Source organism: Sinocyclocheilus anshuiensis, unplaced genomic scaffold (genome assembly GCF_001515605.1).
Source record: "Sinocyclocheilus anshuiensis isolate Anshui unplaced genomic scaffold, SAMN03320099.WGS_v1.1 scaffold603, whole genome shotgun sequence".
In the NCBI taxonomy this organism is placed as follows: domain Eukaryota; kingdom Metazoa; phylum Chordata; class Actinopteri; order Cypriniformes; family Cyprinidae; genus Sinocyclocheilus; species Sinocyclocheilus anshuiensis.
In genome coordinates, this window is record NW_015551055.1 from 356118 (window position 1) to 369532 (window position 13415).

Sequence of the window (13415 nt, forward strand, 5' to 3'; positions counted from 1 at the left end):
TTGTGTTTTCTGACTTGTTAATTTGTTTTCGGATTTGTCTTGTGTTTTCTGACTTGTTAATTTGTTTTCGGATTTGTCGTTGTGTTTTCTGACTTGTTATTTTGTTTTCGAATTTGTCATTGTGTTTTCTGACTTGTTATAATGTTTTCTGAATTGTTGTTGTGCTTTCTGAATTGTTATTTTGTTTTTTAGACTTGCATTTGCATTTGTAATTTGTTATTTTGTTTTCAGAATTGTGATTTGTTCTGCACTTCTTGGCCACCGTACATTCAGATCCTTTTTTCATAAAAGTATTTCCTGATGTGTTAGGATGTGGTCAACCTTGCACATTACTAATGAATATTAAACATCAGGTCATATTTTGCCTATGCAAATGAACCTCTCAGAGATAGAGAGGATTTTTTATGAATTCAGCTCTGATAGGCACAAGTTCAAGTTTGTGTGGTTGTCTGTTTTATGCCATTATGTTTTGAGTGTTCGCCAGCTGTGTTTTGTAAGAGTGTGTGCTTCCTTTCAGTGCCAGCTGTTGGAGTGTGTATGTGCGTGGTCATTTAACATGTTTAGGTCTGGAGTGCATATATGTGAAAAATGCAGATAATTGTCCATGAGTGAGAACTGAGTGTGACTGCGCCACAGTGTTGTTCTGTTTCCCCTTACAGTTGCATTTTCACTACACAGCCACAGGATGTGGGCTCCTCGACTTCAACTTCTGCTTCTCCTCAGTGACAAACTTTCGGCTCCCTCCCTCTTTTTCTCTCTCTTCCTCTTCCTCTCCCTCACACTTTTAAAGCACAACAGATGGTCAGAAGGTCTCAAATCTCAAGAGAGGAGCACAGCTAGAAACCCTCGGCTTATGATTGCTATATTGCTTTTTTTTTTTTTGTTTGTTTTTTTTACAGATATCCATTATAATGAAAAACAAGACGGCAATCTCACGGATGCTGTATTTAATATCACTCTTCCTGCAGCAGAGACCATTGCAGACTCACAGAAACTCTTCTCAGATTTATTCCTGTAAGAGTTGTAGAGCTATTTTTGCTGTGTGACACTTTTATTTAACTTTTTCACATCTTTCTGGATTAGTCGGGTTGCGATAACTGGCACTTTATGCTTTGTTTGTGGAGTTGTAACAAGGTTCGAGTATGCTGAAAAATGAGTGCATTCACAGTAGGGCTGCACGATAAATCGCATGCGATATTTAACTCGCATCTTATCAGTAAAGCCGGTTCTGTAATCAGCGGTAAATCTCCATCACCTGCGGGCTTTCACATTGAGCAGCATTAACTACACAGAGCCGTTGTTCACTGAGTTGCTGCACAAAACCACGTTCATATTCGCGCGATTTTCGTGCAGCCCTAATTCACAGTATTGAAGTCTTGTATGTCTCTGCTTTGTCCTATAACTTTAAGTAACTTTATCCCGGTTTTCAAGGATTGTAAACTAATATGTGACCCTGGAGCACAAAACCAGTCTTAAGTCGCTGGGGTATATTTGTAGCAATAGCCAAAAATACATTGTATGGGTCAAAATTATTGATTTTTCTTTTATGCCAAAAATAATTGGGATATTAAGTAAAGATCATGTTCCATGAAGATATTTTGTAAATTTCCTACCGTAAATATATTAAAACTTCAGTTTTGATTAGTAATATGCATTGCTAAGAACTTCATTTGGACAACTTTAAAGGCGATTTTCTCAGTGTTTTGATTTTTTTGCATCCTCAGATTCCAGATTTCCAGATACAATAGTTGTATCTCGGCCAAATATTGTCCTATCCAAACAAACCATACATCAATGGAAAGCTTATGTATTCAGCTTTCAGATGATTTATAAATCTCAATTTCGAAACATTGACCCATATGACGTTTTGTGGTCCAGGGTCACATATTTAATTTGTTGTTATATTATACAAAGCCCTGCATGACATGTGGAAAAAAAAGATATTGTGACTTATTCATTTGTTCCCTTGTTTTAGTTAAATTGTTGCTATGATTTAACTAAATAAAAATGAGGGAAATATTTTTTCCCCCTGCATGACTCCATAATAATACAATATATAGTAGTCATTATATATGTATTTGTGTGTGTATATATATATATATACTATTCTATGGATATTGTCATTATACATGTGTATTTATACAACAGTTCGTTCTGGTTCTCAAATCTGATTGTTGAGAACCGTGAGATATTGTACTGGTATCGCTACAGGAACACCCTTTCACAATTTTATATCACTCCGCTTGTTCTGGCCGGGTCTATGTTTTTTTTTAAATTATTCACTGAGCTAATCATAGAGTATGTTAGTTAATATAAGAAGACACGTCTAGCTTTGTGGTCTCTCTCTCTCTCATTTGGATGCATGTCTTGCCGCATTGTTTCTCTCTTATAACCTCATTATTTCTCACTAATAACCTAACTGAAGCAGCACATGCCCTTGATACGAATTCTAAAAGTGACGTATGTTTAACTGTCAACTTGAGCTTTGAATCCGTGGCGGAAGGAAGTAGTTCCGCACAAAAGAGGGTTTTATTAGGCGCTCCGTTGTTTCTTGTTTAATCTCGTACTCGAGTGATACCGGCTCTATATCAGGAGCTGTGATTGCCTCTGGCCTAATCACAGCCATGCTGATATAGAGCCCCCACTGAATCATACTCAGACTTAATGCTGGCAGCAGTTCGGAGAGAACTGCCAGGTGACTTATTGCTTAGCATAAAGGATGGGTTAAATGCAGAGCACTAATTCCTAGTATGGGTATCACAGAGCCGGCAAAAGCTGTGAAAAGAGTGACACTTTATGTCACAGAGTATGACGCAGCATGCAGAAGTGACATGCATGGTTGTTGTCACCACTAGGATTACCGACTGTAGCCAAAGCAAAATAAACTAATTTAACCTCTTCCAGGGCCCATATTTACAAAATAGAGACTTTTGGGTATCCATACTCCACACACACACACACACACACACACACATTTAGCGCATTTGAAGTGAAAGTACATGATGAACATATACTATGTGTGGAGAGCATTCACTCAGTATCTAATTTTTGACCAAGATGGCTTTTGGAGGCTTTTGCATTGGAACTCTTCATATATACACACACACATATATATAAATGATGACAAAGCAACATACACAAAAGTAAAACTATTTTACACAGTATTTACTCAAAATTAGCAATAACATACTTCTGTTTATCTAAAAATTAATACAATCTTTACAGACACAGAAATTTGTTTGTTAAAAAATTCATTAGAATTGTTGCTGCTTTGTGCTTTTGTGTATCGCTGAACACACAATTGTTGGGCAAAATGAGAATGCCCCGGTGTAAATGTTTGCAGAATGTTCTCTGAACCATTCCATGCTTCATTCAAATGCACACATTCTGAGCTAACATCACTTACATGCACACATGGGGTGATATCTCACTGCACACATGGCTATGTTTAATGAACACACAGTTCATATGGTGTCTCAATATATCTGATCTGAAAACCGCTCCTCTCCTTTCCACATAAGCATACTCGATAGGATGTGAAAGTTCAAATCTGATTGAGATTCAACTGTTTGATGAACACCAGCTCCTGATAAGTTATGTAACATGAAGCGTGTCCAGATGGCAGAATCACCATCTCCCATTACGCTTTAGAGAAGCTCCGGGGGTGATTACTGTGTTTGTGCATGTGTGTGCTTGAGAGCATGGCGAATGTTTGGTTGAGAGCGAGCGAGACCATACCAGATCTCTGGTATAGATTATCTAGAGAGAGAACATTGAGGATTATCACACTGACAGTTAGTATTAGTTGATTGTTTTTAGTGTGTTTGACCAGAGCTGTGCTTGCCTGTGCAAAACTCCATAAAGCAAGGGCTTTTGTTTGCCAGGGAGTTGCCGTTTGGTTGTTAAGGTTTTGCAGTGCTGTTATGTGGTTGCTACGTTGTTTTGGGTGGTTGCTAGAGGGATGTTCATGATTTATCAATTTAATCCATTTCAGCACAGATACATGCTATTAATAGTAACAGTTTACAAATTAATTATAAAATTCATAAACATGGCCTACCAATACTTGTAGCCTGCATGCACATTTGAGTCCTTCACATGCATTAATTAGTTATTATTTTTAAGCAAAAATTGTTATGAAAAATCCCGTCACGGGCTTCACTTTTAATGTATACAGAATTGTATTTTACACATTTGATGGTGCACCATGATGGCTCACAATCTGAGGTATCAATTTAAAGGGGTCTTATGATGAGATTTCATGTTTTAGTTTTTTTGTCTATGGAGTGTTAAAAGCTGTTTGTGCAGAAAATCCGTAAAGTCGCAAAGATTAAAGTCTCAAACCCAAAGAGATATTCTTTATAAAAGTGAACGCTCATCCACGCCTTCCTAAAATGCCTTGTTCAAACATGCCATCTACGTCACTGTGTGGGAAGATTTGCATAACACCGCCCAAATGTATACGCAAAGAAGGAAGGAGTAACTTTTATTCTCGCTGTAGTATTGTTACCGCCGCCGCCATGTCGTGAAGACGCTGTGTGTTTCGTTGCAAAAGCCAAACTACTTTGTTTGGCCTTCCAAAAGAGGACACAACTAGAAATCAGTGGTTAAGTTTTATTTACAACACTGTTCCAGAACAGTACAACCCAAATATTCGAGTGTGTGCAGCGCATTTTACGTAGGAAAGTTTCCAGAACCTGGTAAGGGGCGTAACATTTCCATCACACGGTCGAGGTATTCGGCCAATCACAACGCACTGGATAGCTGGCCAATCAGAGCACACCGCACTTTTCAAAACGATGAGCTTTGCAAAAATCGACGCGTTTCAGAAAGGCAGGACATAGAGGAGCAACAATAATGTACTGTATGTGGAAAATAATGAGTTTTTTTTTACCTTGAACCACGTAAACATTGCATTACACCAAATACACAAAATAATGTTCTTTTTAGCAACGCCATATGACCCCTTTAACTCTTAAAGTGAGGTCACATTTACCGTCATTCAGTGAAATCCAGTCATTTTAATAGGAATCCACTCAATCTGAAATTTCATGTGAGGGTGAAAAATTTCCCCATGCAGATTTTGCAATACATTCAAGTCGGCTTCATGGATTTGAGTGTTGATCTACTGAAAACTGCTTGGTTTGAAAGTGACTTTCACTTGAGCTGTGCTTTATACATAAAAATCTAGCTGAAATTTCACTAATGTGAATTGCCTTAGCAAATAAATACCTATTAAAAAGTAAAATTTTTCAGGGTTATCCAGGCATTGGTGAAACCACATCTTCACAGCAGAAAATCTATTTGTTTAACAACAGCGCTCAAACATGCATTTCAGATAAAAAAAATTGAGCAAGTTACACATAACTCACAATAACAGCACAAAGAGGCATGCGCTCTAAACATGCTAAATTAGAAATTCACTTTTCACCGCATTATTACATTGAGTAATCTATTCAATAACATATATATGTCTGCTTTGATCGCTAATTGACTGCATTCTGTTTGTTTTGACACATGATGATTTGGTTGTTATGGTAACAGAACGCATCCGCTATCCTCGTCTTGATTGTGAGATGGATTTCACCGCACTGTCTAGTTTCTTCAGTGTTGTGTAACAGATACGAGCTCCTGCTGTATAGAGCGTCTTGAGTCACCGCTGAACCACCTCCACAGCAATGAGATCAAGTGCCCAGAACAACACAACATAATCTGATTAGACCATGAGCCATGCTTCCACCTTCACAAACCTGCCCATTAAAGCTCTGTGTTAGAAGTTAGTTGTGTTTATGGGGTTATAGCAACAGATCTTTGAGTTTGCTGTTGATGCAAAGATTTTTTCCATCACAACTTTGCCTGCCAGCTTGGAAAGTTTGCATAGATGCTGGTACACTCATACACACACACACATTAGCAGCCTTAGCCCGTATAGTGTCAGGCTGGCATGTGCGCTATGAGTAAATACTCCGTCTGAGTTTACTTCATTAAGTGTTGCTTATGTAAAGTCAACTTTTACAATCCTGGTGAATGATCAGAGTTTTACTTATTGTCTCAATATTGTTATTGTTATTAAACGTCACAGATGAGGGATGGCTTCAGGGAAGAAGTAAAGAAAACTAAATAAGAAAGGGGACAAATATACTAATTTATTCTAATACTAATATATTAATGTATTACCAAAACTAATAAATAAAGAAGCACAACAAAAATGCCACCTAATAGTTTTCATTATTTTATTCATAAAATAAAGACAGTTCTGACCACAGAGTCATTTCTGCCAATTCCATTCAAATTTGTACAAAATTATAAAAAAGATAAAAAAAAATTATAAAATAATATTTTCACACTTTTTGCATAATTTGACAAAATTAAAACTTGACTGGAAATAATGCACAGTAAAAATACTACTCATAAGTGACATTTACGTTGTTTTCTTTACACATCACATCTCATATTTCACCTCAAGCTTTATCAGTGTTTTTTTTAGGATTGTTTATTTACTATTATAGTATTTATTAATATTTTAAATGAGCTTTTATATTTATATGTTCAGTTTTCAGTTTAAGGATTAGTAATTTTGTAATGTGTATATATCAGTTTTATTAGTTTTTAAATATTTATTTTTAACTTTAATTTATTTTATTTGTTTTAGTCATTTTAGTTATTATTATTTTTTATTTCAGTTAGGTGCCACATTTCTAAGTATTTAACTGTAAGTGTTTCTAAGTATTAATATTTTTGCATTTAAGTTTTTCATTTAATATTTATTTAATTTCAGCTTTATTTTAAATAATGTTAATGACTTAGTTAACGATAAAAACACTGTAACCAATAATTTTAGATTCAAACTTTATTATGGGCAAAATTGCTCACCGTGGTGGAAATTAAAGCCGCAACAGTCATACTTTTTGAAAAATAATTTTCACACTATAAGTACTGAAATGGTTTGTTCTTAATTTATTTGTTTAGGTTAAAAATGTAATTATTCAGAAGGATAATCAGTGCTGATGTTCCCTTCATGTCCTCTGTGTTGTTGTGTGAAGTACATGCGTCACTAGACATGACAGATCTGATGAATTTAAATGGTATCTTCTGGGCTGGTAACTCAAGCGTTAGTGGTTTCTTTTGCAGAAAAACTGATAACCATTGATTTACTCATTGAGCTCCAAAGAAAGACACTTAACCCCGTGTGTGGCTACAGATAAACTGTCTTTGTGGTTGTTTTACTGCTTGTCAGTTTAGACATGTTGGTGTTTAATTATGATTTGAATAAAACTGTTTAGAGAGAGAGGTGAAAAATCATTAGTTTTGAAAGTAATTGACGTGGGTTTGAACACAAAAGGCTCTCACCGCACTGGTGGAGTTGTGTGGTAGAACTCGGCGGCCCCCTAAATGTTTGGTTGGTTAAATCCAACAGCTTGACCTTTTGTGGCCTGGCCTCCATCGATGTTTAAAGACAAAGATAACTCTGTAGTCTAAGTGCTGGGCCGTTGACCGTAGATTAAAAGGATGCACACAGACCCCTCTGTTCATTCAGAGCGTTTGAAGATAGTGTTGTTGATGGTACTGGCCCATAGACCCATACGTGGAGTGATTAACATCAGTGGGGGGTTTTATTGTTGTCATTGGCAAAACTTCACACAGAAGAGATTGGACACTCCCTAACCATACGTTTGCAAAGCCATCACTGAACTGTTGCAATACTGTTGCTTATAGTTAAAATGGGAATAAATCTATGAGTATTAAATAAATAACTTATAATAACATGTTTGCATGTTTTGTGACGTTTATGACAACTTAAATCCAGGGGCTTGTTGAGCAGAAGTGTGCTTTTACTTTTCTAACTGATTGGACTTATTGCTTGGCAGACTCATCTCAAGCTTTAGCAGTGTTTTTTTAGTATTGTTTATTTACTATTATAGTATTTATTAATATTTTAAATTAGCTTTTATATTTATATGTTCAGTTTTCAGTTTAAGGTTTAGTAATTTTGTAATGTGTATATATCAGTTTTATTAGTTTTTGAAATAGTTGAAACTATGAACTATCCATTTAAAACTAGGGTTGGGATCAACCACTTTCTTATTCAGAACTTGCTCTGAACAAAACAAAAAACAAACAAACAAAAAAACCCGCAACAAAAACAAACTAAAACCTCTCTCTCACACACACAAATAGAAACTAACAAACAAACAACAAAAAACAAAACAAAAATGGCAAACATGGCCAAACAATTTCATTGATCTGAATTGAATGTGATGAGAGAGAGAGACTGGCTGCCACAAAATAGCAAAACAAAACAAAAAATTCAAAAATATATCTCAAAATAAACTAGGAAACGTTACTTTATTATGTGTTACATGCATGTAAAATAAACAATACATTGTAGGTTATATTTGGTGCTTCCTCAAAAGTGCTGTTAATTAGATAAATTACAATGAAAGAGGAATGAAAACCAGAATTGCTTGATTCTCACCACTCACATTTTCCTCAGAACTGAAAATCTAGTTTGAAAAGCAGTATCTCAGAGGAAAACAACAGAAACTTGCTAATGCTCTAAGTAGGCTTTCTGAAGTAACTCAGACTGGCCTTTATGCTGTTGTTATGAAATTAAGCCTGTTGTACCTTGACATGTGCTAAAAGCTTGTATAAATCAGGCCTGTCCTGTTGGATTATGGTGTTTGAACTGTATATGATTACATTACTGATATGTTAGAGCCTGTTTGGAGACTGAGGTCTGAAAATAAACTCCGTTTTATAGTGCAGCTAGGAATAATGAAAAGGATGTGGCACACTTGTGTTTTGATCGATTTGGTCAGTGCACTCCAAAGTGCTCTCAAAAAGTGCTAGTGAGGTCAAACAATCAGCTTTTTTTCTGGTGGTAAATTTACTGATGTACTTGAATAGCACTCGTGTGCTAGGCCGGACACACACACACACACACACACACACACTCACACACAGTATACGTTTTGCCTCCAGTAGTGCTCTGTTAAATGTGTTGAATCATTCTGGCCCGTGTGTTTTTGTTCCGTCGCCCCCTCGGCTCAGACCGGTATTCATGATTTCACAGCTATTGTCATGCTGCTGTTACTCATTCACTTGCCCCCTTTCAAGATTTGCCCTCCTCTGCCCTCTCGGGCTCCCCCTCTCCCTTTCTTTCTCTCATTTTTTCTCTGCCCCCATCTAAAGTCAAGTCATGGCAAGGTTTATTGTTGTTCCTCCTTCAGAGGAAGAGAAGGAATAAAGTATTGTTTCTCTAGTGGCTCTGAGGCAAACTTTTGAAGGTGAACTATGCCATTTTTTCAATATGTTCTCCTCCTTGATTCTTTCAAAAATGAACATTGTGATTATTTACACGTCCTCTTGTTATTCCAAACTTGTATGACTTAGATTTCTATGAAAAATAAAATGTCAGGTAGAATATCCAAGCTGTTCTTTTCCATACAAAAGGAACGAATCAGACTTCTCATACTCCAAAAAGTCAAAAGTAGTTTGTCAAAGGTCCCGTCCCACTTCACTTTCTATCACTAAAGGCAAAAATGATAAAAAATAAATCTTAAACAATTCAACTTTGGCTCAATTTTCCTTGCCTTCTGAAGCCTTTTGATTAGTATTGGTGAGGGAAAGGCCTTAGGTTTATTACAAGTATTATTAAAAGTTGTTCTTGTGATTGATTCAAAACATTGTGTCGTAATATATCATAAGACATGAGAACTTGACATGAGAGTCTTTGGTTCACACAAAACAGTATGGCTTCAGAAGCCTTAGAATATATTGCACACTTTTATGATATTTTTTTTAGTGTACGTTTTTTCATTTTGGAGCTTGACAGTAATTGTTCGCTTTTGTTGTATGGACGAGAGTTATTAGTTATTAATAACTATTGGTTATTATCAGTAGTGTAGCAATGAGTGAAGCACAGCTCACACAGAAGTCACTTTCAAACCAAGCAGCTTTCTGTTGGTCAATATGGCAAATCCACATCACCAACTTAAACCCGTTGCAAAATATGCATGGGGAAAGCTTTCGCCCTCACACGAAATTCCCAATCGCATAGATTCCTATTGAAATGACTGGTTTCGATAGACAACGGTGAATGTGACTGCACCTTAAGAATAGGCTGACCTTCCACTGTGTATAAACACTGTTTAAAAAAATATGTACACTAGCATATGATACTACTTACATTGGTGTGAGTTTGGGGCAGGAGTCCGTGGGACCACTTGTTTGTCTATCCAATGGATGAATAGGCGGAAACCTATTGGAAGAGTGGTGTAGAAATTATATGCTTCCTCTTTAAGACAGGACAGATATTGCTAATAAATACAAATGCAGCATAAATGTTTTTTTGTTTTGTTCAGATAAAAGTGAGTCAGTGGCTGACACATCAGGTGTAGTCAGTGTGTTGTGTTGACAGAAACACAGCGTCATGTTTCAGGTAATCTCAGGGATGACTAGAGCTCCTGGCAGCAGGTACAGAGAGAAAAATCTGTGCTTGGGACAGAGCCCTTCAAGCAACATACCTCAACACATGTTGTAGAAGTAGTCATGTGGTTAAAAAATGTATAAAGCTTGTGTGGAGTGTACAGTATAATTAGGGATTTGACTAGGGCTAAAGAAGCAGTGCAGGGTGTGGAGAGGAGTGTGTGTGTGTGTGTGTGTGTGTGTGTGTGTTAACACTTTCACACACAGTAGATGCAAAACCAGCTTCAGTTACACTAAAGAGACGCTAGTAGGCAGAAGAACGCTCTGATTCCTCAGAGAGAGGGGAGGGGATCAGTAGACCAGCTGCCACTCTTAAGAAGTTTCTTCATCCCACACACACACACACGCACACGAGCACACACGCACGCACGCACGCACGCACGCACACACACACACACACAGACAGACAGAAGATATTTAGAGTGAGACCTTCAGGATATAATCCTGCTTATTAGCTGGTGACTTTTGTCATGCCATAATAATCATTCGTACGTGTCTTTGAGCCCAGACACAGCTGGAGACCTCACGCAGGAGCTGTTTGTGAGCCCCTGAGGAGAATGTGATGCGTCTAGGCGACTATTTCCAGGAACACAAAGTAAACATGGCTTGAACAGAAATGAAAGCATTAAGCAGTGCCACTCAAACAGGAAAGTTCTAAGAGATTATCTTAAAGATAATTTCATTGCAACTAGTAAAAACTTTAAAAAAGAGCTTGATTCTGTTGTACAGCTGAACAGTAGTGCTGCCTCAAACTGATGCCGTTGGTTGAGACTGAAGTTGTCAGGCCACTAAAGCCAACAAAGTGATGTTTGCACTTTGAGGAATCAGCTTCTGAATGACTTGCTTATATTCTTAGTGTATGCACATTAAATATGATATATAATATAATAAATACAGTACAGTATATACATAAATTATTCCAACCATTATAAAGAATGAAATACAGATGGATAAGTGCCAGAAGAGTTTAAAACATGGACCATCCTACAATATATATATATATATATATATATATATATATATATATAATTTTCAGCTATTATATATGATTATTTGTTATCTAGTTTTCTGTTAAATGTCAAATTATTAATGTGTGATGCCATTAATGTGTGATTACCCTGTACAATGTGAAACAAGGATTTATAAAACTTATGCTATTATTTTTAATGTTTCTTAAAGAAGTTTGACATGCTGAATATGAAAACCACATTACATTTTGTGTAGCATTAACAGTGCTCATGAAAACTAAAAGATGTGTTGACAATTTATACAAGCTAATCTGTTATTACTCATGCATAAAAATGACATAAACAGTTAATTTAACATAAACGGTTACCGAAAGTGAGCTGTCCAAAACTTCCAAGTGTACATTGGATGATTTTTTTTTTAATTGTATTTAAATTTTTCTAGTCCCACAATGTTCTGGAATGTTCCAGAAAGCACTAGAATATTACAGAATGTTACAGAAACTTCTAGAATGTTCCCATCCTTGCAAAAGCGAAATATCTTTAAAATAATATTCAAAATTACTACAAAAACGTATCTGTACTAAACCAATGTTGCATAATTAATGATAGACGTTCTAAAATGTATCCTACCTAAATATTTACCAAAGTGTTGATGTTATGTGAAATTAAATAGAACATTATAAAACGGATATTTCCGGTCCTTGATTCTGATTGGCTGAGCCACGGTCGAAGCTGTTGTAAATTACTCTACAAGCATACACCTTTGTTTACGTCTGTGTGTTGCTTGGCAACCACTTTGTTGCACCACAGCCGATTCTGAGGAACTACATTGTTTGGCGGAAGAATAATGTTTTTATTAATATCATTACACTTTTTATTTTGTGAAACCTTACAACATATATGAAATAACCGTTTTATAAAAGCAATAAGCCCCATGAAGCCGTGGTTTACAGTGAATTTATAACAGCTAAGGGGGTTTTAACAACGCCCCTTAACTGTTATAAATTCACTGTAAACCACGGCTTCTTGGGGCTTATTGCTTTATAATAGTTAGCAGCACCTCAGAATTACTGAAGAACCATACAAAATTTAAGTGAAATTTTTTTTGTTACATTGTGTTATTTAAATATTTTTTTGATTATCAAAGAGTTATTGATAAAAGTAAGTGTTATAAGTGTCTCAGCATTATTCAGACTCACACATATCATCTTTCTCCATGATGTGGGCACACTGGCATTTCTCTCATTTTCTACCATGTTAGGCTGGTGCGAGTGCAAAGCAGTGCAGGGGATTGTGGGAAATGTGGGCTGCCCCTGGGAATCTTTAGTTCCCACTGGGAACGGAGAGGCGGGAAATGCTTCCTTGCCAAATAAAACAGCTGAACAAAAGATCTGGAGAAGGAGAGCACAGATTGGACAATTGGACAGTGCAGGGAAGAAGAGAAAAAACCGCACACACACTTCCACATGCTATTATTCTTGCAGTGTGAAAGTAAATTTGGGTTTAAGATCATTGAGAGGGTTATTTGTCCAAACTAAGCGTGGAGAACTGGATCTGAAGGCCTGAATTTGCACTGTACTTGTGCGTATGACATTAATGTACGTTGAAAACATGACACGCTAACCTTTATTTAGCCCTATTCTCTGTGTTTTGGTCTGGTTTGTCTCTGTAATCACATCTCACGCTCACATTCACACACCCTGTTCTAAGCTTCCTCGGCCCTGTAATTAAAATCCTGCCCTCTCCAAAAATACATCCTGACCCTACGACCAGCGCCACAGAGGGAGTGTGTGTTTCACGATTATCTGGAGAGAGCAACCTCTGTCTGAAATGAAAATATGGAAGGGAATTGGAAAAGTTTGAGCTCTATTCAGACAAAAAGCTCATATCCTAAGTTGCTGTCAAAAATGGACTTGGACGAAATCTGAATTCCTGTAAAAAAAAAAAAAAAAAAAAAAA

The 13415-nt window shown here is 36.6% G+C and overlaps 1 protein-coding gene across 3 annotated transcripts in view; it reads left to right on the forward strand.

The window, feature by feature from the left end:
• Positions 1 to 13415, forward strand: part of LOC107661958 (leucine-rich repeat and calponin homology domain-containing protein 3-like) — a 47931-nt gene that overhangs the window by 10721 nt on the left and 23795 nt on the right. The window lies entirely within an intron of this gene.